Genomic DNA, 26,654 nt, shown 5'->3' on the forward strand with positions numbered 1-26,654 from the left:
GTTGATTTACTTTTTGAAACAGTCTTTAGTTGAGGCTGGCGTGGAACTCATTAGGAAGCCAAAGCTGGACTTGAACTTCTGGTCTGCCTGCCTGGATCCCCTTCCTGAGTGCTGGGGTTATAGGTCACACTCAAGTTTTGTGCCATGCTGGGCCTTGAACCAGGACATCTCTATACAGGCTGGGCAAGCATTCTAACAGCTAAGCTCCATTCCCCAGTTCTAAGTGTAACGCTCCACGAGAAGATGACATTCACTTTAGGATGGAATAACCATAAATGTGGCTGCCTGCCTCTCTCTCACAGGCAGGGTGGCCGCTGAGGGCAGGGCAGGCCCCTTCTCCACTGAAGCTTCAGACCCCAGCACAGATAGCTCCTCAGTGGATCATAGGCTACTCTTACTCCTGACTCGAACCTACCTAAGCAACTGACCTCTGCCAGGGAAGCAATGTCAGTTCCTGCCATCCTGCTTGGCTTCTGGAAGCTCTGTGAGAGTGGAGACTGAGATCCTCCCCCTGGCCCCAAGCCTGCCCCAACACCAACACTATTCAATGGTTTGGTGTCTAACAGACTCTGTGGGGTTCAAAGGCAACACAGATTTAAAGGTCTATAGGCTGGGTCTGTGAAGCCTGTCTCAGGGAAAGAAGCTAAATACAGCTTGGAGACACTCAGATTTCCTTTTGGAGTGGGTGTGAGACCCGGCAGGAGGCCACAGGTCAGGGTTTCTGGACTGTAAAATGAGACAGTGTAGAGACTAAGTCACCTCTCCAGAGGCTGAAGCAGGAAGATGTCGAGATCCAGGCTAGCCTTGGCCACCCAATGAGACCCTGTCTCAAAAGACACCATACACGATGGTGTGTGCCTGTAACCTCAGCACCCGGGAGGACAGAATGGGACTTTAACAGCTTTATTGAGTGACCCACTACTAAGCATGAAAACAGTCACATTGAAAATGTGACAGTCAGTGCCTTCGGGTGTGTTCAGTGTCATGTCATGCAGCCATCGTCAACAGGAACTTCAGAACCTTCCCATTACCTGTCTGTCATCCTGTCCCCCAATCCTCATCAATCACTACTTTCTGGCCATTTCACACATGGAATCTTTCCGTCTGTGGTGACCTCAAAGTACAGCCATGTTGTAGTCTCAGGATGGACTCCCTCCCTCTCTCCCTCCCTCCCTCTCTCCCTCCCTCCCTCCCTCCCTCCCTCCCTCTCTCCCTCCCTCCCTGTCCCTCTCTCCCTTTCTCCCTTCTTTCCCTCCCTCCCTTTCCCTTCCCTGCTCTCCTCTGCCCTCCCCTTCTTCCTTCCCCTCCCTTCCTCCCTTGCTTCTATCCTTTTCCTTGTATATTTTAATCTTTTGGTGTTTGAAGGTAGCTTTGAACTGATCCTGCTGCTCCTACTTTCCGAGTTGCAAGTGTTATAAGCTTGTGCCAGCACACCCAGCTTAAGACTTCATTTCCTTCTGTGAGGATTGTTCCATTCCATGGATGGCTACCTGTTGCTTGTCCACTTGTCAGATGATAGGCATCGGTTGTTTCCATTTGTGGCTATCATGAACAATACAGCTGTGAGTGTTCATGTATGCTTTTGTGTGAACGTACATCTTATTTTCTCTTGGGTGTGTTGCTAGGAACAGAGTTGCAGATACCCATTGTCCAGGTGCCCCAGTGGCAGGCCTTAGCTGGTTTTCTCTGTCCTTCCTCATTTCCTTTGTTTTCCTCTGACTATGTTGCCTCTTGGCGAGTGTTTTCTTACTCTCTTTTTGGCGTGTGTGAGCGTGTGTGTGTGTGTGTGTGTGTGTGTGTGTGTGTGTACACATGTGTATGCAGGTGCCCACGGAGGCCAGAAGGAAGTAGAGAATTTCCCTGGAGCTGCAGTTATAGACACTGGTGAGCTGCCCAATGCAGGTACTGGGATCTGACTCCTCCCTAGAGAGCGCAAGCGTTCTCAGTCAGCGAGTCTTCTCTCCGCCCCTTCTTCTTGGTCGTGTGTGCACACATGTGGCTGTGGGCTTATGCGTGCACAGTGCACGTGTGGCAGTCTGAGGACAGCAGCTCCCATGGGTCTTTACATGCCTTTTGCCTCTCCTTTGAGAGACTCTCCTTGGTCTGGAACTTTATCGAGCTGAGCCAGGCTACCTGGTCTGAGAGCTTCCAGGGATCCGCCTGTCTTTGCCTCCTAGCTCATCATTGTGGGCTACGGGTGCACACCACCACACTCATCTTTTCCCATGAGTCCTAGGGCTCCAAACTCAGAGCCTCATGTTTGCAAGGCACAATCTTTACTGACAGCCATCTCTCCAGCCCTAACATTTCAACATTTCCCTTTGTCTCAAACTCTCAGTGGATGGAATTTGGACAGGATAGGGAAACTGAACAGAATCTGGAGTAGGGCAGTGTAGCATGGGATTCAGAGTGAAATCACCACTTTAGAGTCCCTTTTTCAAAAATGGTGGAGTCTGAACTGCAATGGCAGAGCCAGCAAGGTCCCTAAGTGACTACACAGAGTGTGAGCAGAACAAGAAGATGCAGTAGACGCAACAATTTAAACCAGTGGGTACCCAGGAGACACAAAAACAAACCTCACCCTATCCCTGGAGTGGTTCCAATGACTGTTGGGTGCTCTCCAGTATGCATGTCAAGATCCAAACCCATAGCATTGGAATCTCACAAAGTAAGATGACCCATCCAACCCGTAGACTCTAAGAACTTGAAAAACAATCATTTGTTTGAGGCCTTCTCCCCAAGAATCACAGTTGTTTGATTTGGCCACAACATTTAGTTCTAGCTTCTGAGTGGGCTCAGATGCTCCAGCTGGTGGCAGGGCCACACTCTTAGGAACACAGGCACATAGGGATCAGACAGCCAGAGCTACAGCAGATCCAGAAGCAGGTGGTCACGGTGGACACCGGCAGCCAGATGTGGTAGCCGATACCTCCCAGTTCAGAACAGATGGTCATCATCTTTCTCCAGGGCTAGCCTCTTCCAGTCCACAAACCTCATTCCCCATGCTCACCTAGACTCCTGGCCCCAGGACTCATTATCACCTCCTCTCAATACTTTGGGATACAGAGCCTCCAAAGCGTTGGGGAAATGTGTCAGGTCCTTTGTCACGAAGGGACATTCAGGCTGGCTGTGGTGGCTAAGGAGTCAGCCAGGAATTCAGAGCAGATGGGTGGCTGGGGCGTATTTGTTTGTTAAATGTGATACATAAGGTCCTACAGACTGGGCACACACTGAGTCGTAGCCACACGACAGCTGTAGTCCCTTCCTGATGCCACCCCAGCCCAACAGGCATGTGGTAAAGAGATTGGTATATTATACTCTTCCAACCGGGATGCAAAATGAACTGCTTCCTATCCCTCCCCCTTTCCCTCCCTCCAAGTCCTCCGTCCCTTCTCACATCTCAGCCATCTAAGTGCTGAGGTTGTGGGCATTTGCTACCACACCTGGCCAGAAGTGATTTTTAATGTATCGTCCAATGTTTTTTTAATTATCCTGGATATGTAAGAAAATGTAATGTTTATGGTTTAAAAAAAAGAAAATAAAAAAGCTAGTACAAAAGAGAATGGAGGGACCAGTGAGAGAGCTCAGTGGATGAAGCTCCTGTCACCAGGTGGACCACTCGGGAGGTGCGAGGAAGAGTGCTGCCCCCCACAGGATGTCTTCTGACCTCCTCATGTGTGTTGTGATGTGTGCCAGCAGCACACGCATGTGTACACTCACACGTGCACATGCAAAGTCCAGCCTCACCTTCTGAGGAGTAACCGCCATGCTGGAGAGATGGTTCAGTTGGAAAAGCCTGAGGACCCAAGTTCAGTTCCCGGGGCTCAGGCAAACAGCCGGGTGTGTGGTGCATGCCTGCAAACCCAGCCTGGGAGAGGCAGAAGCTTGCTGGCCAGCCAGTCTAGTCTGATCGGAGAGTCCAGGTCGGTGAGAGATCCTGTCTCCAAAGAGCAAGATAGTCAGTACTCGAGGAACACCCAAAGTTGTCCTCTGGCCTGCACACATACACATCTGCACACAGAGGAAGTACCACCACAAGTACCCTGGAGAATCGGTCCTCAAGGCCAGTCTATTCCAGTACCAACCAGCACCCCCACCATATTTAATGTCCCCTACTGGCCAACGTTCATGTTAAGTTCGGAACTTGGCTGTGATAACACACACCTTCCTTGGTGCAAGTGCTTTTAGCATAAACCGGAGAAGTGGAATGTCTCCATCACAAGGGCTGTTCCCTTTTAAATCTGCATCGATTCCCTGGTGCCCTTCAGAAAGGTGGTATGACCACTCTTCAGTAGAGATGCAGTATTCTCAGTGAGGTAAGTAGACTTTAAGAGTGGCCCGGGTGGCCGGGTGGCCGGGTGGCCGGGTGGCCGGGTGGCCAGGGTAGCCATCCAGCAATCTTGGGAGTCTAGGTTATGTAAACAAAGGCAGCGTTTGAGGAGAAACTCCGTGAGTAGCATTGTGTCAGCCAGTGTTTATTTCCTTAGTGTGGTTAGGACTTAAATATGGTCAAAACATATTCTTCTTTTTAATTTTACACAAACAAATATGTTCCCAGGCTGACACCTCCGATGCCAAGTTTCTAGGGGAAACGAAATTCTGCTGCAAAGATAGCAAGCCGCAGAGAGCCACTGAGGACAGAAGCGCCATGGAGTGTGGGACGTCCCACCCGGCACCACACTGCCCAGCACTCAGGTAAAGTTGCCAGGAACCTCAGTGGGATGTAGCAAAGCCAAGGTTGGAAAACGCTTGGTCTAAAGAGTTTGCCTCAGCTTGATAAGCCATCCTGCTGCTGCCAGTCAAGTGTGCTTCTACGGGGGCTGGAGGGAACGGGCATGTCTTCACCTTTCTGCCCTTCACATTCATGTAATAATCAAATAGCCTGAAGCTGGTCCAGGGGAGTGATGGGGAAAGTCCTTCTGTGTATATGTTTGTCTTATCGGTTGATGAATAAAGCACTGTTGGCCAGTAGGGAAGCAAGATAGGTGGGACTAGTAGTCAAGGAGGTTTCTGGGAAATGTAGTCAAGAGTAGAGGGTTGCCATGTGATCCCGGGAAGAGAGGATGCATGAGGCTGGCATCCTCGGTAAGATAAAACCTTATAGAAATATAGATATTGGTAGTTATGGGTTAATACTTAAGACAGAACTAGCCAATGAGAAGCTCTGGACATTGGCCGACAACATTGTAACTAATAGAGTTCCTGTGTGTTATTTGGGGTTGACACAGCTCAGGGACCAGGCTGGCTGGAAGAATGCTCCTTACAGGGGAGTAAAGCAACATGTTATTTGCAGTGATTGCTTAATTTATTGAGCAGCTACTGGACCTGTAATGAAGTAAAGTCCTCATAGCCCACAGTTTTCACTGTCTTCGCTCCTCTGTAATGAAGGGTATTTTCCACGAGTTTCTCTGGGATTTTTGCTATTTATCTGTTAAGTGTGTCACGTTGATGTTGATAATAGACTTAAGCATTTTATGGGGACTCATGTGCCCCCAAGCTTTATATACATGATCTAATCCACACGATTCCCCCACTGGAATAACTCACCAGTCCCTGTTTTATAGATGTGCAAGCATAGTAAGTGAGGAGTTTTCCAGAGAGGGGCTGTCCAAAATGGTGGCTGCTGCCATTTGTGGTGATTTGGGTTTACATTAGGTATATTTAAGTACATTTAGCCAAGTGTGGTACTGCAGGCCTGTATCCAAACACTCAGGAAGCTGAGGCAAGAGGATTGATGATTTGAAGACAGCTTGGGCTACATAGTGAGTTACAGGCCAGCCTGGAATACAGAGTGAGATCCTGTCTCTAAAACAAAAATTTTATATGGATTCCCTAGGGTGTCCTAGCATCAATTCAAATGCTCAGTGTCCCAAGTGGACTCACAAATCTCAATCCCTGCGATGGGCAGAGAAACATCTGGAGCTTATGGCAGGCCCAGAGACTTCACAGCTGGAATGAGCCAGCCAGTGCTGAGACCAAACAAATGGCCTTGTCCTTCCTTCTCTGCTGAGACATCACAGCTCTGACCACAGGGTCTCATGTAGATCAGACTGGCCTCAGACTCACTCTGCAGCCAAGAATGACTTTGAGCTTCTATGTACATATGTACACATGTTCCCATGTGTTTGTTTATATGGTTGTGCATGCATGCACACTGGTGTACACACACACACACCTGAGGTTGATGGCTGTTGTCCACCTTATATACAGGCTGCTGGTTTGGCTGGTCGGCTTGCCCTGGGGATCCCCTGACTGTGCCTCCCAAGTACTGGAATGACAGGTGACCTGTAATTTTAAACCATGGGTTCCGGGAGTGAAAACTTAGACCTTTGTGCTTTGTAGCACACACTTTATACACCAAGTCATTTCAGCAGTACCAACCTTGAACTTTTGAGCCTCTGCCTCCTAAGTGGGATCAGCACTGGGGCAGATCCAGGCCTCATGCACACTAACGGGACCACACCCCAGCCCCACACTGACACTGTGTATGGAAGTGTTCCCCTCGGCAAACACAAGCTAAGTGTGCACTATTTTGTGATCTCTGATGAAACGGTAGTTGAGACAGTGACCTGGAGAAGGGAAGTCAGATGTCACCTTTGAATGGGATGTGAAACCACCCTTGGGAAATAATCCTACTAAAATAAATAAAACGCATATCTAAAGGAGCTTCCAAATCTGAGTACCACTGTGCAAGAAATATGGGAGTCCAACATGTGCCACACCTTTGTGAGGTCAAAAATAAGCCAAGTCCAGACTCCAGCTAACCATAAGATGGTTCAAGTGCTTCAACAGACCAATGAGTGAACTGTATGTAAATTAGGGCAGAAGTAACCAGCATGACCTGTTGTGACATTTGAGCTTTCTCTGGATTCTGATTTCATGCAAATGTGAAGAAGGCACTGGAGGCCCCGGAAACTTTGGGGAACCATATTTTCACTGACATTAAAACATTAATTACTGACCGTTTTCAAGGGTGATGGTGGCAAGGCATTTTTTTTCCTGTTGGAGTCTGATATATACTGATGTCTATGTTTGCTTCAAGACAATCTGGATGCTATATATACATGGAACAAGACTATCAAATTCATCCTATAGTCTCACTCCTATGTGCATGCTTGAAGCTTTTGAGACTAGCGGTAAAGCACTTGCTTGCTGCACGAGCATTAGGAGCTGTGCTTGGATCCCCAGCATAATTGGAAAAAGCCATGCATTGTAACATGCACCTGTGACATCAGTGCATGGCCTAAGAGGCAGGAGGCTCCCTGGGCTCACTGGCCAGCCAGTCTAGCTGAATTAGCAAACTCAGGCTCATTGGGAGTCCCTGCCTCAAAAAATAGGATGGTGATTAAGGAAGACATCCAAAATGTACCTCTGGTCTCCACAAGCATTCACATCTATACCTACCATCCACAAAGAAGGGGAAAAGGGGAGAAATTACTTTTTCCTGACCTCTCAAGGATATCAGATTGGTTCCTATATTAGTTAGGGTTCTTCAGATATATATATGTATATATATATTTCTGTTAGATGTATTTAATTACATACAATAATTATGCATACACACACACACACACACACATAAAGGGAATTTACTAGAATGGCTTACAGGCTGTGGTTCAGCTAGTCCAACCATGGCTGTTTACCAAGAAGGTCCAGCAGTTGTTCAATCTGTGAGGCTGGTATCTCCTCTGATCCTAAGTAGACTCTGGAATCCAGAAGTAGGCTCTAATGCCAGTGAAAGGATGGACTTGCTGGTAAGAGCGAGAATAAGGAGAGTAAGAAGGCAAAGGGCAAGCCAACTTCCTTCTTCCATGTCCTTCATTCAGACCTCCTGCAGAAGGTGTAGACCAGATTAAAGGTGGATCTTCCCACTTCAAATGATTTAATTAAGAAAAAATCCCACTTGCTCAGGTCAGCTGTTTACGTGGGTTTCTCCAGCATGGTCTTGACCCCTTTGCTCATCACTCCTCTCTCTCTACAACTGGATTCCAGGAGTTCGACTCATTGTTTAGCTGTGTGTGTCTGCTTCTGCTTCCATCAGCCACTGGATGAAGGCTCTAGGATGGCATATAAGGTAGTCATCAATCTCATTACTGGGGAAGGACATTTAAGGTAGCCTCTCCCCTATTGCTTAGATTCTAAGTTGGGGTCATCCTTGTGGATTTCTGGACATTTCCCTAGTGCCAGATTTCTCTTTAAACCTACAATGGCTCCCTCTATTATGGTATCTCTTTTCTTGCTCTCCTCTATTCTTCCCCGACTGGATCTTCCTGATCCCTCATGTTTAGCTCCCCCCTCCCCTTCCTCCCTACTCTTTCTCCTCCCTCCCTCCCTCCCTCCTTCCCTCCCTCCCTCCCTCCCTCCCTCCCTCCTTCCTCTCCCAATGCTCCCAATTTGTTCAGGAGATCTTGTCCCTTTCCCCTTCTCTGGGGGGCCATGTATGTCTCTCTTAGGGTCCTCCTTGTTCCCTAGCTTCTCTAGAGGTGTGGATTGTAGGCTGATAATCCTTTGCTCTATGTCTAATATCCATATATGAGTGTGTACATACCATGATTGTCTTTCTGTGACTGGGTTACCTCACTTAGGATGGCTTCTTCTAGTTCCATGCATTTACCTCCGAATTTCAAGATTTAGTCTGACACCTAGGAAACCAGCATAGGACCAAACCGTGCCCCCTGAACATGGGTGTCAGTTAGGAGGCCTGGGTAGTCTATGGAGCCTCTGGCAGTGGAACCAGTATTTATCCTTAGTGCATGAATGGACTTTGGGAACCCATTCCCCCATGGAGGAATACTCTCTCAGCCTAAATACGTGGGGGAGAGCCTAGGCCCTGCCCTAAATGATGTGACAGACTTTGATGATCCCCCATGGAAGGCCTCACTCTCCTTGGGGAATAGATGGGGATGGGATGGGGGGCTGATGGGGGGCAAGGGAGGATGGGAGAGAGAGGGAACTGGGATTGATTTGTAAAATAAGATTGTTTCTCATTTTTAAAAAAAGAGAAGAGATGTGACTGTACTTAGAGATGCATGGCTATGCAGCAGAGAGATAGATGCATGTATGTAAAAAAAGATATGTACTTGTGTGTAAACAATGTAGCTGCTTGGAGACAGAGATTTTTCAGATTGAGATCTTTCAGCAAAAGGGAAAATTATCATCAAAAAAGAAAAAAAGAGAAAAATCCGTCACAGGTGTTTTCAGCCACTTGGGATTTAGTTAATTCCAGGTGTAGTCAAGTTGACAACCAAGCACAGCCACCACAGTTCCCCACTCCACTACTGCATCTCCAGGTTGAGCCTGGGGAGCAGGTTTAGGTTACATCTTCAAGAATCCTGCCTCATCTCCATGGCAACTAGTAAGGACCAGCATTCAGAAGCCACCTTGCTACACTAGGGTCATGCCAGGCTGCCAGCATCATATCAGGACATGATGTAACTCTCTTTGGAGCTTCCCCTAGATAGATTTCCACCCTACTTGCCACACCCTTCTCTCTCTGGACCTTCCTGCATAGTCACCAAGGAAGGAGTGAGCAGTTGGGGTGGGGCAGTCCCCAAATCATGTGAGTTCCAATTCTGACCCTGCCACTTCATGTCAGGACCTCTTACCTTTCTGGACCTCTTCTGTAAAGTGAATAGAATATAAAGGGCCAGATCAGGACTCAGAGCTCATGCAAAGTAACACATCTGTAACCCCAATGCCCCTCCAGGGAAAATGGGAGGCAGAGAGCTAGCTAGCTGGTGTACCCAGAAGAAGACAAAAGAACCCCTGTCTCAAACAAGGTGAAAGGTAAGGACTGACACCCAAGGTTGTCTTCTTATCTCCACTTATACAACATGGCATTTGCTCATCTCTGTCTCTCTGTCTCTTTGTCTCTGTCTCTGTCTCTGTCTCTGTCTCTGTCTCTCTCTCTCTCTCTGTGTGTGTGTGTGTGTGTGTGTGTGTGTGTGTGTGTGTGCGTGTGTGTTTGCCAGGGATTCATGTAGCCCATTCTGGCTTTGACAGTGCTCTGCAGCCAAGGCTGACCTCCAGATCCTACTTCAGCCTCCCAAATGCTGGTATTATAAGCATGAGACACACACCTAGCTAGAAGTTAGCTTCACTACGTCCTGTCCTAGAGCAAGATGATGGGCATGCCTGCTCATCTTGGGTTTGGGGTCCTGGGAAATTCAGGTGGTAAAGCAGAAAAGCCTGGCTATCTCCTGCTCTGCTCACAGTCAATCCCACAGACAGGGACAAGGCTAAAGGTGTTTTCTAAGAAGCAAACTCCAGGGATGAAGCCAATTGAGATCAATTTACAAGATGCCTTTGAATTTGGGGGCTTCATGTGTGTGAGGCCCATGGACTACCCATGTGTCACCTCCATGGCCCCTCAAATTGGTCTGTTATTGCCCAATAGCTAAAGTGCTCTCCCTGACTCAGTTTACCAACCAAGTAAGTTCTCATTTTCCCCATTATTTTAGGACAATCTAGAAACTTTGCAGGTCTGGGGCTTGGGCCTTGTTCCCTTGAGACTCAAACAGGGTGAGAATCACCTTGCACACATATCCTTTGATTCCTAGCACCCCTCCCATTCCTTCCAGTATCAGCACAGTTCTAACCAGAGATCTGTTGGTCTGATCTCCTAGTTATCAACCTCTTGGGACTGGGGAGATGGCCCAGCTGGCAAAGTGCTCGCCACTCAAGTGCAAGGACCTAAATTCAAGCCCTAGTAACATATAAAAGCTAAGCATGATGGAACACTCACAATCCCATTGCTAGAGAGGTAGAGAGACAGGTGCCTGGGGCTCCCTGGCCAGCCAAGCTAGACTAATCAGTAAGTCCCAAGCCCCCATTGAGAGAACCTGTCTCAAAAAGTCGGGTAGATAGCTTCTGGGAAATGACAATTGTTCCTGGCCTCTGGCTTATACACACACACACACACTCTCTCTCTCTCTCTCTCTCTCTATATATATATATATATATATATATATATATATATATACACATGCACATATACACATATTAGTTGGGCAGTCTCCCCCAGCCATGTCAACCATGTCCCCCAGACTGTCAATCCAAGGGGCCGACAAGTCTCTGGTACTCACTTCTGCTTTACAGCTCCTGGATGGTGACATGTGGATGACACTCTATAGTCATCGAATGGTCCCACCACTGCTGCTCCCTCTGAAGTCAGAGAAACCCTCCATACCCACCAGGCTCTCCCGTCCTCATTTCTGTCTGGCAAGTCACTCTGATGTCTCAAGATGGAAGATGATCCCCAAGAAAAGACATGATCTGGCAGGAGAAAAGACGGCATCTGGGGTCTGATTTTTCTTCCATGATTGTACCTGCCCTGGGTACCTCTCTTAGTTACATTGAAATCCATACCACAGCACTCACTTGGTGTTTGGGGGACCGTGAGCCTCAAAGTTAGAGTTAAGGTAGCTCTCTGGCTCTTGCAGTAATCAACTCTGAAAGCATTTGTTCCTTGCTTTGCCGCCAATAATAGAATTCCCAGCCCCATCACTTGCTTGCTAGCTAATTCCCTTCTCATTATTTTTGTTCCCCTTTCCTCAGATGGATTCCTGAGTTCTTCCAGATTGCTCATTGCTAAACTATCAAGTTCCAGCTTCTGCAGCCTTACTGCTCATTGGCAGGGAGTTCCTGGGCTGCTCCAATCAGAAAGAGGCTGCAGAGAAAAGGCACTCACCCTGGGAGCTGGGACTTTTCTAACAGTTAACATCGTACAAAGGTCTTTGTCTAGCTCTGTGGAATTTGCTCTACTCTTGAATGGACTGAGGAAAGATGCAGAGGTTCTAGAATGCGCTCCCCACCCCCAAGATGAGGGACCATGGAGGGACAGCGTAGCCTCCCACCCTGGAGCAGGAGAGACAACTCAAGAGACCATCAGTATTAATCTGCCCAAACCACCTCCCAGTCTGGCCAGATGACAGCAGGAGGCTGAGGACACTGAGTACTTGGAATGAGGGCTTCATTTGCAAAAGGCCTCTTAACTAAGCTGCAGTCATCCCTAGTCCCTGAGCAGCTGGGACAATATGGGCTGCCATGGGTGGCTGTAAAGGACTGTAAAATATATGGATAGAAGAGCGTTTGCCTCAGCAACCTGACTCCTAGCTTCACCAGGAACTTAATCTCTTGCCATTCAGAAGCTGCCCTGAACATCTGGAGACCATGAGACTTGGCTTTCAGAAATAATGAAGTCATGTGCCCCAGGCCTGGTGCTTGAGGTAGTCACATGGCCTAGATGGGCCAATCAGAATTTTCTGATACTTTCCTGCCGGAACTATAGGAAAAGACTTCATGCACTCCACTGGCTGTGGACTAATGTGGAAGGTGTTTGAGAAAATAGAAATCCCTGAAAGATAAGAGCCCATGAGATCCAGCTGAGGGTAAACATACCCATGCCTCACATCTAGTAGTGTGTGTGTTTTGCTAGGAAACAAGAACATATGGATTTACTACATGGTGCTTGGCTGTATATCAGGTGATTTGCATACAATCTATACAACGTTCTTGAGATCACCTAGATATTTTTTTTTTTTTTGGTTTTTCGAGACAGGGTTTCTCTGTATTGTTTTGGAGGCTGTCAGTCCAGCCTGGCCTCGAACTCACAGAGATCCACCTGCCTCTGCCTCCCGAGTGCTGGGATTAAAGGCGTGCGCCACCACCGCCCAGCTCACCTAGATATTATTACAGAGACTCCAAGAGATACAGAAGCCTTACCCAGGGGACATTGCCACTGTGTGGTCAGGAATCCCAACATTTGCTATCTAAACCTTAGCAAATTCAACTTGTGCAAAACAGTCTCCCCCCTTCCCCCCCTCCACAGCCTGATACCTTTCTTAAGACTTCCATCTGTTAGTCTAGCAGACTCACTAGAAGCCAGGTCCCATCGGGTCCCTTTCTGTCCCTCTGTAGCCCCCATGCTTCGCTGAGCCTGTCCTTCTCTGTCCCTCTGCAGTCCTGGAGCAGGGTGTTTTGTCCTATGCACTCTCCGTGTTGCCCTGGCTGCTTTCATTTCTCTCTTGGCCTTCTAGAACTGTCCCCTCCTAGGTCCCCTCCCCTGCATCCATACCTTGAGCTTGTCTTCCCACAGCACCCACAGGGTTTGTCTCAAATGCCAACCTGTTTTGTGGGTCATGCTTGAGTTTCATGATGTAAGGTCGCATGTCCACCTTTGGGAACCTCTTGAGACTTGGTCAGCCCCTGGTGGGTTTACCCAGCTCTCAGACTTTGAGCTGGAGAGCCTGGAAGCCTGTTTCCTGTATCCTGCATCCAGCATCCCATCATTTACTACGAAATGTGTCTGTTATAAAAGCTACTTCATTGTCATCTGGACACAGGGTGCCCTCTACCATTTTAAAATGCAGTGTGAGATCATCTGAACAGACACCATGGCCTTCCAAGACTGTGAGCTAAATAAAAATTTCTTCTTAAATTACCCAACTCTGAGTATTTTGTTACAGCCACAGAGAACAGACTGAGGCAGCTGGCTTCCTGTTGGGATGAGCACTTGTGAGCAGGGCACTGAGCACAGGCAGATGGAAGACATGGACAAGGTCCCAAGGTGCTCAGCGACACTTGACCAGAGTTTCAGGGTCCTGGATGACCAGATGTGCCCTAAAAGCAGGGATTTTGTGGGCACCAAGTGGGTGCATACTTTGGATCCAAAGCCCTTTGCCCTTTAGGAATCATATAGTTCTGCCCTCCTTCAAATGATGTGGCCAGAGTCTGAAGAGAGCATTGTTCACTCCCGGGATAAACTGCCAAAGCCTTGCATTTTTACCTGTGGTTGTCTTCCATCCTTGTCTGCTTTGCTTTGCCTTCCATGCTGGGTTAAACCATGTCCCATAAGCTTCCATCTGACCAAAACCTCAGCATCTGACTTCATTAGAAATAGAAGCTCGCCTGGTGGTGGTGGCGCACGCCTTTAATCCCAGGGCTTGGGAGGCAGAGGCAGGCGGATCTCTGTGAGTTTGAGGCCAGCCTGGTCTACAGAGTGAGTTCCAGGACAGTCAGGGCTACACAGAGAAAACCTGTCTCAAAAACAAAAAAGGAGAGGGGGGGGAGCTACTCTCAAAAACAAAAAAAGGAGAGAGAAGAGAGAGAGAGAGAGAGAGAGAGAGAGAGAGAGAGAGAGAGAGAGAGAGAGAGAGGATAGCATCTTAATACCTTTAAAAAAAACTTACTGGGCATGAGTGTTTTGCCATCGTGGATGGATGTGTCCCACGCCTGTTACTCTCAGAGGCCAGAAGAGGGCATTAAGTACACTGGAATTGTTGTGAGTTGGGTGCTCAGAATTGAATGTGGGTCCTCTGGGAGAGCAGCCAGTGCTCTTAACCACTGAGACATCTCTTCAGTCCCCAGAAATAGCATCTTTGTAGATGTGTCAAACAAGGCCACCCTGGACTATGGTGGGTCCTGACTCCAGTGAGTACACAAACCTTAGAAGGAGAGGAGCCAGGAGCGGTGGGTGATTCACAGTTTTAAACCAAGCACTTGGGGACAGATGCGGGTGGGTCTCTGTGAGTTCAAGGCCGGGGCTAGTGAGATCCTGTCTGAAACCAAGAAAGTGGCAGGGGGGGAGTGGGCACAGACTCACAGGTGAAGCCTGGATGGATACAGCCATAGACCAGGGAAGGCCAAGATGAAGGGAATCCCAGAAGCTGGAAAGAACTTGAAGGCCTTTCCCTGAAGCTGGCAGGGGGAGAGGGCTCTGCTTCTACCTGGGCTCTGCACATCTGAAATGCTCTGGGTTGGATTTTATTTTGAAACCACGAGGTCTGTGTAGTTTGAACAGTAGCCACAGAAGCAAATACACCTCCCTTCTTTCTCTCCAGCATCTCTCACATCTAGGGCTGCTTAGTACATAAAACCTTTTCAATTACCCAGTGGTAACAGCCCTACCCATTACAGATACAAATGGTCTCCACAGCTCAAGAAGACAAACATGTCCCCACCTGGTCATCGCAGCCTTTGGGGACCAGCACTGGCTGGGTAGGGTGAGGGGTTGTCAGGCCCTAACCCAGAACACAGGGAGTGGACCCTGCTCTGAGGGGAAGCCCCTCATGACTTTCCATTCTCAACCACACCCAGGCCCAGTGCCCCCATGGTAAGAATGTCACAAACTAAACTCCCAGCTCTAAGCTGTGATCATCACAAGTAGTAGTGTTTATGGCTTGGGTTTTGTTTCTGCTGTCATTGTTTAGTGGGCTGTTTGTTTGTTTGAGACGGTCTCACTATATAGCTCTGGGTGGCCTAGAGCTTGCCTAGAACTAGACAGGCTGGTCTCTAACTCAGAGAGATCTGCCTGCCTCGGCCTCTTACATGCTGAGACTAAAGGCGTGCCCCACAAGTCTGGCTTTGGTTTTGTTTTAACCTGACTGGAAGAGGTATTGCGAGCCATGCTAGGAACAGAGGGAAAACATACTTATAATTTTTTACACCCAAAGCCCAAGGAATTCTCTGGCCTGCCCTCTTCCCAGACCAGGATGGATGACTGAGCAACAGATCGGGGCTCTACACAAATCGAGGCATTTGAAAACCCCACGGAATAGCGTGATTTGCTGTTAACCTTGAAAGCCACTCACCTCCACCCCATTGCCAACTTCCCACTACAGCTGCCCCGGTAAAAACAGTGGTTCCCACCCAAAGGCTGCCTTCTGTGGATCTGTAGACTTTGCGTGTGATACACTCTCATTCTCACCGCTAACCCCACAAAACACATGTCACAAGACCTAGTTTGATGAAAGCAGAAATGCAGACCCCCGAGGTGTGGCCCCCAGCCCTCACACCTATGCCTCTTCTTCTGCTCACAAAAAGGTGAAGTCTGTCTCCCCACTCCTCTGCATCTCGGCCATTCTCTCAACATTTCTACTGATAGAATGCTCTAGAACGCAGGGTAAGGATGTCGGTCTTATTAAAAGATGCAAGGCCTTGTGAAGAACTACAATTTAGTCGCTAGCTTGTATCAACTGTCATTCCGAAATGGTGACGGTCACTGCGCACCCTCCAGCCAACCATAGCCACGAGCAACACCGGGTGTACTCAGTTGAGGAACCATCCAGTTGGTGCACAAAGCCATCCACGGTTGGCTGCTTTAAGCCATTCTAGTTTGGGGATTGTCTGTTATGCAGCAAAAGCCAACAAATACATTATAAAAGGCCACACACACCGGGTTCCCAACCCAGGTCTCCCACTGTTAGGATCTCAAAAGCAGAGTCTGTGTCCCCAGAGCGTGCAAAAGACGTCCAAGCAGGGAACTTGAGGAAACAGATGCCAGCACACATGGATTAGCTGGCTGGGAGAGGGAAGAGGCAGCATCCCGCATTAGATCGTCTGTGTGAGAAGGGGCAGTATCCCACATTAGATCTCTAGGGCACTGATGTGAACGGTTCGTTTTAGAAGCAACCACTGATGGATGCCGGAGGTGGGGGTGTGGTACATGCTCTCTGGACTCATGAGCCTGGAATTTGGGGGAGAAAGTAGACAAATGTGCGTGCTGTCCATTCCAGGTCCTCTGCTCCTGTGTCCCCACCATTGTCTAAGCCCCCAACCCTTCTCACTCAGACTATCCAACGGCCACTTCATTCCCCAGCCACCCTCCACCTTTGGTCCTGCTCTAGATGGCTCGTCCTGTCAAAACTCACACTGAAGCCACTGCCAAGGATACTGTAAAATGTGAGCTTCGTGCAGTTGAGGGGTAAATGTCTTTCCAGTGCTCGCAGCTACTCTGTCTATCTGTCTGTCTGTCTGTCTGTCTGTCCGTCCCTCCCTCCCTCCCTCCCTCCCTCTCTCTCTCTCCTGAGTGAATTATCTTGAGAAATGATCCTGTGCCCCCCCCACCATTCTTTTCCTGCCATGGGCTGAAGAATCAGGGGTTCTCTTTTGGACCATACACTGGCCTTTCAAATTGTGAGTCAATTTAAACTCCCTTCTTTTTCCTGTCACTTAGTCGCAGATAATAGCAATAGAAAGCAGACTAAGACAGTTTCCATCCAGAAGCCGTCATGATTTCTTACATGCAAAACCAGACTATAACACTCCTACTCTTACCCGCAACAGCATCCATTGGGAGCCTGATAACATCTCATCCAGGCCTGCAGCCCACATGCCAACCCCAGCCCTTGCCACTCTATTCTTGCAAAGATACACAATGTGATCCCTCTCACACATGGGCCTTTGGGTATGCTCTTCTTCTGGCTGGATGCTATTCCTCCATCTTCTTGTAAAGCTGACGCTCTCTGATCCTGTGTGTCTCAGACTCAGAGGCCCATGTCCCATTCATTTGTTCACATGATGGCTTTCTCCCCACCCTGAAGAATTCGCACTCCATGAGGTGAGGACTTTTCCCTTTCCAAAACATATGACATAGGCAGGCTCTACATGTACTCAAGGCCCAGTGGGCATTTATTGTTCATATGTTTGTTTATAAATGACTGCTGTGGTGACAAGTTCCTTATTTGCTCATATGGTTTTGAGCCACATTGAGACATGAGATGTTTTCAAGCATTCTCCATCCCAGCTTGGGAATGAACTCACCATGCAATCTTCACGCATCATCCCAGCCCCCTTCATATCCAAATGTTCAATACCTTTTGCTGAGACCCTGAAAAGAAAGAGAGGTCCCTTTTCCCAGCCCCAGCAGATGCTGTTGCATGCTTGGAAATTCACCAAGAGTGAACCTCTGCCTTTCTCTTTTCTTCACAGATGTGGGGTGGCCCAGCAGCCACTCAGCAGATATGACAGATATAGGTGATGCACACCATTTCCCACTCCTGATCCCACCCCAAGACAGTGAAAGCTGTCCCTTCATCACACAGGGACTCATTGCATGGACACATCCCCACAGGCTATGATGGTTTGTGAGCTGTGCTCCCTCAGACAAACCACTCAACATCTCTGGTCCTCAAAAAGATCAAAAGGGGCTGGCATGGTGGCACATGCCTTTAATCTCAATGCGGCATCCTTGCCACAAGCAAGTCCAAGGTATCAGGAAAAGAAAGATCAGACGTCCATCTGTTTGTACTGAGAATGCATGTGCTGCCTTTATTGCCGAGAGAGAGAGAGAGAGAGAGAGAGAGAGAGAGAGAGAGAGAGAGAGAGAGAGACTTCATTGCAAGTGCTAAGAGGTCTCTCCCTTGTAGGAAGGAGCAGCCTTATATACAGGCTTACAGCACAGTGGAAAAACCCCAGGTGGAAGAGAGTGTGTTTTCCTCCTGCTGGATGTTGATGTCAGAGGGTCAAGGCCAGGGCAGGAAGCCAGGACTAGAAAACAGGATGTACTTAGACTGGAAAACAGGATGGACTTGTTGACTGACCAGTGACTCACAGAGACCCCGTGGGGGCTGGGGAGGAAGGAAGCCAGCCCAGGGTTATCTCCCCCCCCCCACACACACACAGTACCCACAGAGGTTTCTAAAGCTGACAGCAGCTCCAGACCCTCAAGAAATGCAGCAGCTTCTGTGGTGTGCACAGAGCCTAGCTGAGTAAATGCCCAAAAACATTTTATTGCATTTTCTCTTAAAGCTTCTGAGGCGATAGGTGCCCCTGAAACAAGCCAGTCGGCGCAGAGGGAACGGGAGGCCTCGAAGCTTCCCAGGTCCCCTCTGGCATGGCACTCCCAGGAAGGACAGCTTGGCCCTTCTGCTCCCACGGCAGTCTCTCCCGAGGCCTCCCTCTCATGTCTCTCGGGTGTGTGCTCTGTTCACTTTCACACACGTTTTCCCAGGTTAATGCCACAGACTACCCCCTGGTGGCTGGGAAGCCCAGGGTGTCCCCTGCTGCTGTACACGCGGGCCCGTCTGTAGACCGTCTTTCCTCAGCAAAGCGGCCTTGACCATTTCCTTTCTCTGTGCCAGAGCCCTAGCATGTACTCGCTGGGTCAAAGGGTGCAGTTTCAGTGTGGCTTTTTCAGTGAAAGTGGGTGGCTAGGTAAGTGTGTGTTGAATGACTGGCTGACTGTAAATAGCTCTGAACTCCCTTGGCTGCCTCCAGGAAGGCCCAGGTTACCCTCATAGTGGGCAGGATGCCCCCTCTTGTTTGTTGGTCTTTTTCGTTTTCTTCCTTCCTTTCTTTTATTATTTCTTCCCATTTTGGAAGGTGTCATTGTGAAGCCTAGGATAGCTTAGAACTTGCTATGTAAACCAGGCTGGTCTCGAACTCATAGAGATCTGCCTGCCTTTGTTTCCTATGTGCTGAGATTAAAGGGTTGTGCCACCACACCGTCTTTTTCTCTTTGCCATATTGGGGAGCAAAGTGTGCTCACCTCTTGTCCTAGCTAGAATCTCAGAGGTGAAGACAGGAGGACCAGAAAAGTTCAAGATCATTCTTGGCTACATAGAGAGTTTAAGATCAGGCTAGGTCAGATTAGACACTGTCAAAAATAAATAAATAAATAAAAGAAAGAAAATAAAAGAGAAAGTAAAAACCAAAAGGACAAATGATGTCAGCAGGAGGTAGGGAAGGAGTGGTGTGGCGAGGCCCAGTCCTGGCTGGGGTAGCGGCCCTGCTAAGGACATGTGACATTCCTTAGTGCCAATTTTCTTTTAGCATATAGATGAAAGGTTGCTGGCACATCACATCCAACATCCCTGGAGGAGGGGGAGCTTAATACTGAATTAGCAGGGCATAGGCTATCATTTTGGCAGCCCTGTTACACCTCACCACTATCAGGCCCTCTCACCCCATGTCCTCGTCCACACTGCCTCCCGGCAGCCCCCTCTCCCCAAACTGGCCACCTAAAGCCTGAGCCAGGGAGATGACTCTGCAGGTAAAGGCATTGCCACCCAGCCTGATGACCTGAGTTCAAATCCTGGATTCCACATGATGGAGAGAGAGAACTCTCTCGTATGATCTGCACATATAGATTGTGGATGGGCTTATATGCCCACACACATTCTCTCTCACACACAATAAATGCATGTAATAAATAAATTAATTAATTAAATGGCTTGTCCTGCCACTCTCTTGGTACCTGGCTTTCCAGGGTGCAACCTTGACTTCTGCTCCCAGCCCACTTGCTACCTCGCTAGCATGGCTCGATCTCTCTTTCCCCAGCTCCGTCTTCCAGCCTCAGCTCACGGGGTGCAGGGAGGCCTGCGTGGGCCTGTCTCCTGGAGACCCCTTCACCCATGACGCATCTAAAGTTAGGTGTGGCGGTGCACACTTGGAATCCCAGCACTCAGGAGGTGGGAGCCAGGGGATCTAGACTCGGAAGTCAGTCTGAGCTGCAAGGACAGACACTGTTGCAAGTAAAACAAAGCAAAAAACCAGGTTTTCTCTCAACACTTCACTGTCTCTGAAATGACCTTGACCTTGCTGTTCTCTCTGATTCCCAGGCTCTGAGTGTCTCCCAGGCAATGTGGTGAAGACTTTACAAGGCCTTGTCTCTTCTCATTCGAAAAAATTACATTGTAATCATGTTCTTTCCCTCTCGGCTTCCTCCTGGCTCCTCCCCACCTCCTCGCCATCCCCCTCCAGGATCTCATGCAGACTAGGCTGGTCTCATACTTTCTATGAAGCCAAGAATGACCTAAGCGCTAGGATGGCAAGGGTGCATCTTCACCTGGGCTATTTGGACCTGGAGATGGAGCCCAGGCTACCAGGCTGGGCAAACAAACTGCTGCCTATCAAGCCCTATCCCCAACCCCTGCTCTTCCTGCCCTCTCTTTCCATAAGCAAAGGGGAAAACATCCCACACTGCCTTGAGAACAGGCCAGGGGTGAGGGTGTGACCTCCAGGTTGCTGTGTCTCCACAACATTGTCACAAATTCCCCTTGCGACATCTGGGTTGCTTCACTAAGACAGTCCTTCACTTCAAAGTCAGAAGTGACCCTGGGGAGGAGAGAAAGTGACACAGCTTTAGGAGGGGAAAATGTGCATGCCCTTTCACCAGGAAGCCAAGGGCAGGCCAAACCAATTGGGTGGGCCTGCACAGGCTGAGCCCACAAGGGAACTGACCACCTTCTCTTGAGTCCTGCCAAGTCAAATCAGCTTGCTGGCAGCCATTCTCCCCTCCTGTAAGCACGGGGCCAGTTACCCAAAGTGACCTGCCTGATCTTGCCGGAGCCAGTTTCTTGACCATCCTTCTCCATACTGGGCACTCCAACTGTATTCCCCATGCTCTCTCTCCGTCCAGTCATCCAGCAGGTGTCTACTGAGTATATGCTGGGCAAGATGGCGGTCAGGGGGGTGCAGTGGTGACCCGAGAAGGCCCCCACCCCCAGTTCTCACGGCACCCCAAAGATGTCCACATTATATTCCGGGAACCTGTGTGTCAGCTGTATGGCAAAGGGACTTTGTGGTGGTGGTTAAGTTAGGAATGTTGAGATTGTACATAATCGTCTAAATGGGCTAATGTAACCACAAGGGTTATTAAAGGAAAAAAAGAGATAGACTCCAGTTTCAGGAGATCCAACACCCTCTTCTGAACTCCTCAAGCACTGGGCAGGAATGTGGTGCACATATATACATGCAGGCAAAATGCCCATACATATAAAATAAATATATCTAAAAATTTTTGTAATGTATTTATTTTTATTTTATGTGCATTGGTCTTTTGCCTGCATGTGTGCCTGTGTGAGGGTGTTGGATCCCTTGGAACTGTAGTGATAGACAGCTGTGGGATGCCACAGATACTGGGAATTGAATCCACCGGAGTCCTCTGGAAGAGCAGCCAGTGCTCTTGATCGCTAAACCATCTCCACAGCCCCTAAATAAAAATAAATAAATAAATAATCTCAAAACATCCACAGCATTTTTGCAAGGGTGGGCCTATAGTGGTTTGAAAGAAAACGGTCCCCATGAGGAATGGCACTGTTAGGAGGCGTGGCTTTGTTGGAGAAAGTGTGCCGTTGTGGGGGCAGGCTTGGAGGTCTCTTATGCTCAAGCTACCCCTGGTGTGGCACAGAGAAGCTTCTGCTGCCTGCAGATGGAGATGTAGAATTCTTGGCCTGACAGTGGTGGTGCACACCTTTAATCCCAGCACTCGAGAGGCAGAGGCAGGTAGATCTTTGTGAGTTTGAGGCCAGCCTAGTTCCAGGACATCAGGGTTACACACAGGGAAATCCTGTCTTGAAAAACAAAACAAAATAAAAAATGATGCAGAACTCTCAGCTCTGCCTGCCATGAAGATAATAGACTAAACCTCTGAAACTGTAAGCCATCCCCAACGAAATGTTTTCCTTTCTAAGAGTTGCCTTGGCCGTGGTGTCTCTTCACAGCAAGAGAAACCCTAGCTAAGACAGGGCCCCTTTGGGCACACAGCCAAGTACAGCTGCATAGGTTGCAAACCCATCAAGTTGGACAGAATGGTCTAATCAAAACGAGAAGCAGAGCCACGGGGGCCTTGGAGTACATGATATGACTTTACCCAGTCTGGGTGAGGGAAGCTCCTGGGGGAGGGGTGTGCTTGTGACATCCCTGGGACCAGGTGAGGGCACGGAAGAGGGGGGAAGACACTTCTGGAAGGAGCATCTTTTCCTCCTGTGAGTCTTTTCCTCCCTTCCCTTCAGGAAGACTTTCTAAATTTCCTAATCTGGCTTAGCACCTTCCTTCCATGATGGTGATGCCACTCCTGGATGTTTCTCAGTCTTCTCCATTTTTCCATCAATGTGCTTGCACTGTTCTGAAAGCAACCCACCCCCACCCCTTCCTGAACACCTGGCTTCTGCAGTGCTCTGGGCCCTGGCCCAGCATTTGACCCTTAACCACTGACCCTCACGGTCAGCTCATTCCCGTCTCACAGGTTTGGAGATTGAGGCTCAGAGACATTACGATCATCAAGCCCTGTTCCACAGATGTTGGCTTCCCATGATGCTGGCCCCAAAGCCCCACTGCACCTGCTATCTCTCCAGGACTCCAACATCCATCACATCCCAGGGTCCCCTGACCGGAGTCAGCGTGACCTTTCCTCCTGCAAGCTTTCTCTGCTTTGGGTTTTCCCTCCGCAAACTGACTTAAACCACAACCGTAGCAGCCATCATCATTATCGCTGCTGGTGTGGATTTGAACATGGTCTTGCTATGCACAGGCTGGCCCTGAACTCTCTTGGCCTTCTTGGTACAGGGATGACAGGCACATGACACTGTGTCCTTCTGAGTGGACTTCTTATGGAAGAATGCTCTGTAGCCATAGCAGAAAGTAACTGCAGGGACCAGGAAGATGAAATAGTGGTGCCTGCTGTCACTCCAGCACTTAGGAGACTGAGACAGGAGGATTACAAGTCCAAGGCAGCCATACAGGGTTCAAGACTACCCTATGCTACATACATACATACATACATACATACATACATACATACATACATACACACACACACTTTTGAAACCCTGTCTCAGAAATGACCCCCTAAAAAGATGGGTGCAGTAGCATACTTCCCAGTATTTGAGAGGTGGAGACAGGGGTATGAGGAGTTCAGGGTCAGCCTTGACTATGTAATAAATTTGAGGCCAGCCTAGGCTAGATTTGCCTCTGTCTCAAAACAGAAACAAAAATGGAATAGAGTGGAACAGGACACACCAACCACGGAGGTGGCTGAGTGATGGTTGCCCTTGGTGACCTCCTCAGGAACCCAGATAGCGCGCCCTAATGAAGTCACCTCCTTTGAGCCTGACTGATTGGGCACAGGCAGCGCAGAGGTGTTGGGAGTCTTGCCCAAGGTTTTACACAGGCTGAGGGTGAGGCCACCACTACAGTCTAGTCCCAGAACAAGAGGCCTTAGCTCCATGGGGCACAGGAATTCAGGCCGCTGAAGAACCTCTGACCCCAGGCACCCTGAATAAGCAATTGTAGGCAAATCAGCAAATTACCTCCAGAGGTAAATTAGGAGTGACATTTGACTTTGAAAAGCCTTTACAGCCAGGCTGGGTGAAGTGACTACCTCACTTTCTCCTCACTGCTCTGCCTCATCCCTCCACTTTTTTGTTTTTTGTCTTCGTGACGGGTTTCTCAGTGTCCTAACAGTACTGGAACTTACTCTGTAGACCAGGCTGGGCAGAGCATGCAGCCACACACGGTACCAGCACTTGAGAGATTAAGCACTATCACGGGATCCAGGGCAGCCTGGGCTACATAGTGAGACCCTGTCCCAAAAGCCTGAAGCCAGGCACGGTGTGCTCCATGCCTGTAACCCCAGAACTGGAGAGGCAGAGGCAGGAGGACTGGCAGTTGATGGTCGTTCTTCACTCGTAACTCAGTGAGTTAAGGACCAGCCTGACATACATGAAACCTGGTCTCAGAAAAATAAAAATAAAGGAGGAGGGCTTGCTGGACCGTAGATGATTCTGAATGCGTGTGAACCATGCATGTTACTTCTTTTAGGGCTGCTGTGCCAATTATCTTTAGATTATAAATATTTATATTTGCCCAGTCCACATTCTTGCCAGTCTTGGTTTGTTTTTTGTAATTGCCATCTGTCAGGGAAGTCCCACTGTGGTTTGATTTTTGCATTTCCTTGATAAATGACATGGGGCAGCTTTTCACGGACCTCGTGTCTTTTGGGGGCAATGTGTCCTCAGACCCTTTGCTGCCACTGTTAGAGTTGTTTGTTGTTGTTAGCTAGTGTGATGCAGAAGCTCCTGATAGGTTTTTAATATTACCCTTTGGGGTAGTTACCTTTAACCATCAACTTGACACAGCCTAGGGTCATCTGATGAACCTCAAAGGAGGAACTGCTCAGATTAGATTGACCATGGCTTGTCTGTGAGGGGTTGTCTTCATCGTCAGTTGATACAGGAGAGTCCATCCCACTATGGTCAGCACCATTCCCTAGGCAGGTGGTCCTAGGCTGTATAGGAAAGCCAGCTAGGTAGCAGGCAGTGTTCCTCCATAGTTTCTGCCTCAAATTACTAATTGAGTTCCTGCTTTGACTGCTCTCAGTGATAGAATGTAACCGGAAGTATAAGCCGAATAAACCCCTTTTGCCTCCAAGTTGCTTTTGGTTCATCAGGAAAGAAACAGCCTCTTATCAGACACGCGGTTCATGATCATTTTCTCCCACTCTAGAGGTTGTATTTTTTTACTGTTCATCATTTCCTTTAATGTGCCATCTTTGTAAGTAAAGTTTTATTGGGACAGGCCTACTTACCTGTGCATGTCCAAGGTTGCTTCTGACCTACGTCAGCTACTTTACTACCACAGACATGGCACACACACTCCGTCCCTGTGCTACACAGAAAGCTTGCTAGCTCTTGCCATTGCCGTCAGAGGCAGCAGGGCACTGAGGTCAGGCAGCACAGTTGGTGGCAGAAGCAACAGGGTAAAAGGTGACACAATGCCAGGTGCAGGGGTGCACGTGTACAATTCCGATGCTCAGACGGTTCAAGATCAGAGGTTTGAGGCCAGCCTGGGCTATGGAGTGAGAACCCTGTTTCAAGACACCACATCTCCGGTACCACAAAAAGAAAGAAAGTACAGTGGATAGAAGAGGGGGAGGAAGAGGGAGAGAAAGGTAGGAGGTTAAGTCCAAACATTAAGAGAACCTCCACTGGGACCAGGGATGATCCTGCCTATGGGTTCCTGTCCTGTGGTCACCAAACTTTCCTGCCATCAGGCTCTTGATATGGCACACACCTGACTGAATCCGGACAAGAGGACTAGTTCCTACACAGCTGAGCCTGGGGCTGTAGTCACTTCTAGTCATGAGATTACTGCAAAAGCAAGCGCACCACAGAATCTGAGGTAGAAGCAGGCACAGCAAGCCTGTGCCTCAGTCCCTGCTCCTTTCACAGGGACTGTGAGCTGCATCTTGCCCTCAGGGAGAGAAGGCAATAGGGTTACTACCTGTGAGAGGTTCTGAGCAACTCCAAAGCCACAATGAATGGAAGCTTCTAGAAAAGGCCTCCTGGTCAAGAAGTGGGTCAGCCTCTGAGCCAAGAGCTGTGGTCTGTTGCCAGACCATGGACTTGGGGGTTGTCTCAGCTGGGGTCCCAAGGGTTGAGTGGAGACTGTAGACAACAGGTGGCTCAAAGGGGGGCTCGCCATTATGTGTCATCAGATGTCACTGCATCAATATGAATAGTATCTGCATGCTTTAACTAGAGTGTTTAAGACTACCTGTAAGTGTTAAGGCTCAGATGGGGAAGTATTCTGGCACTTGGGATCCACAGAATACTAAGTGTTACAGCTCGGATGGCAAGGTATGGTGGCACCAGGGAGCCAAGGAAAACCATAGGTCACAGTAAGTGTAGCCCTGCTCATGGGAAAGGATCCCCAGTGTAACAGTTCTGCTCAGGCAGGGGAGGGCTCCCCAGCGAATTTAGAGTGTAAGAATTCCACTTTGCTAAGGGAAGGTCTCCCAGGCTAAAGTGTTGCAGCCCTGCACTGCTTGGGCTCAGGCAAAAGGTTGCTACTTTTCTCCTCTGCTCAATTCAGGCAAAAGAAGGTCTCACCCAAACCTCATTCAAGAGATTTATTGGGAGGAAAGAATGCAGAAGAGTGGCTGTGTCTGTCAGGGTGGAAGAGGACAGCTGGACAGTCACAAGCTGAACAAACACAGGGTTTATATAGGGCTTCTTAGAGGCAGAGTTTTCCAGGAGAAGATTTCCAGGTTGGGGATTGGTCAGATTTCAGTCCCTGCACTCAGACTGGCTAGATCTCGTACTCAGGGATCGGTTGCTTTTCTGCTCTGGGTTAGGGTCAGATTTGGCTCTGGT

At 48.8% G+C, this 26,654-nt stretch overlaps 1 long non-coding RNA gene across 1 annotated transcript; it reads left to right on the forward strand.

Moving 5' to 3' along the window:
• Positions 1-1,260: 1,260 nt before the first annotated feature.
• On the forward strand, positions 1,261-13,441 carry LOC121133807. Its single transcript, XR_005870804.1, has 2 exons — positions 1,261-4,695; positions 11,557-13,441. It is a non-coding gene; the product is annotated as an uncharacterized LOC121133807 (long non-coding RNA).
• The last annotated feature ends 13,213 nt before the right edge of the window (positions 13,442-26,654 follow it).

This window comes from Mesocricetus auratus, unplaced genomic scaffold (genome assembly GCF_017639785.1).
Source record: "Mesocricetus auratus isolate SY011 unplaced genomic scaffold, BCM_Maur_2.0 Super-Scaffold_100024, whole genome shotgun sequence".
In the NCBI taxonomy this organism is placed as follows: domain Eukaryota; kingdom Metazoa; phylum Chordata; class Mammalia; order Rodentia; family Cricetidae; genus Mesocricetus; species Mesocricetus auratus.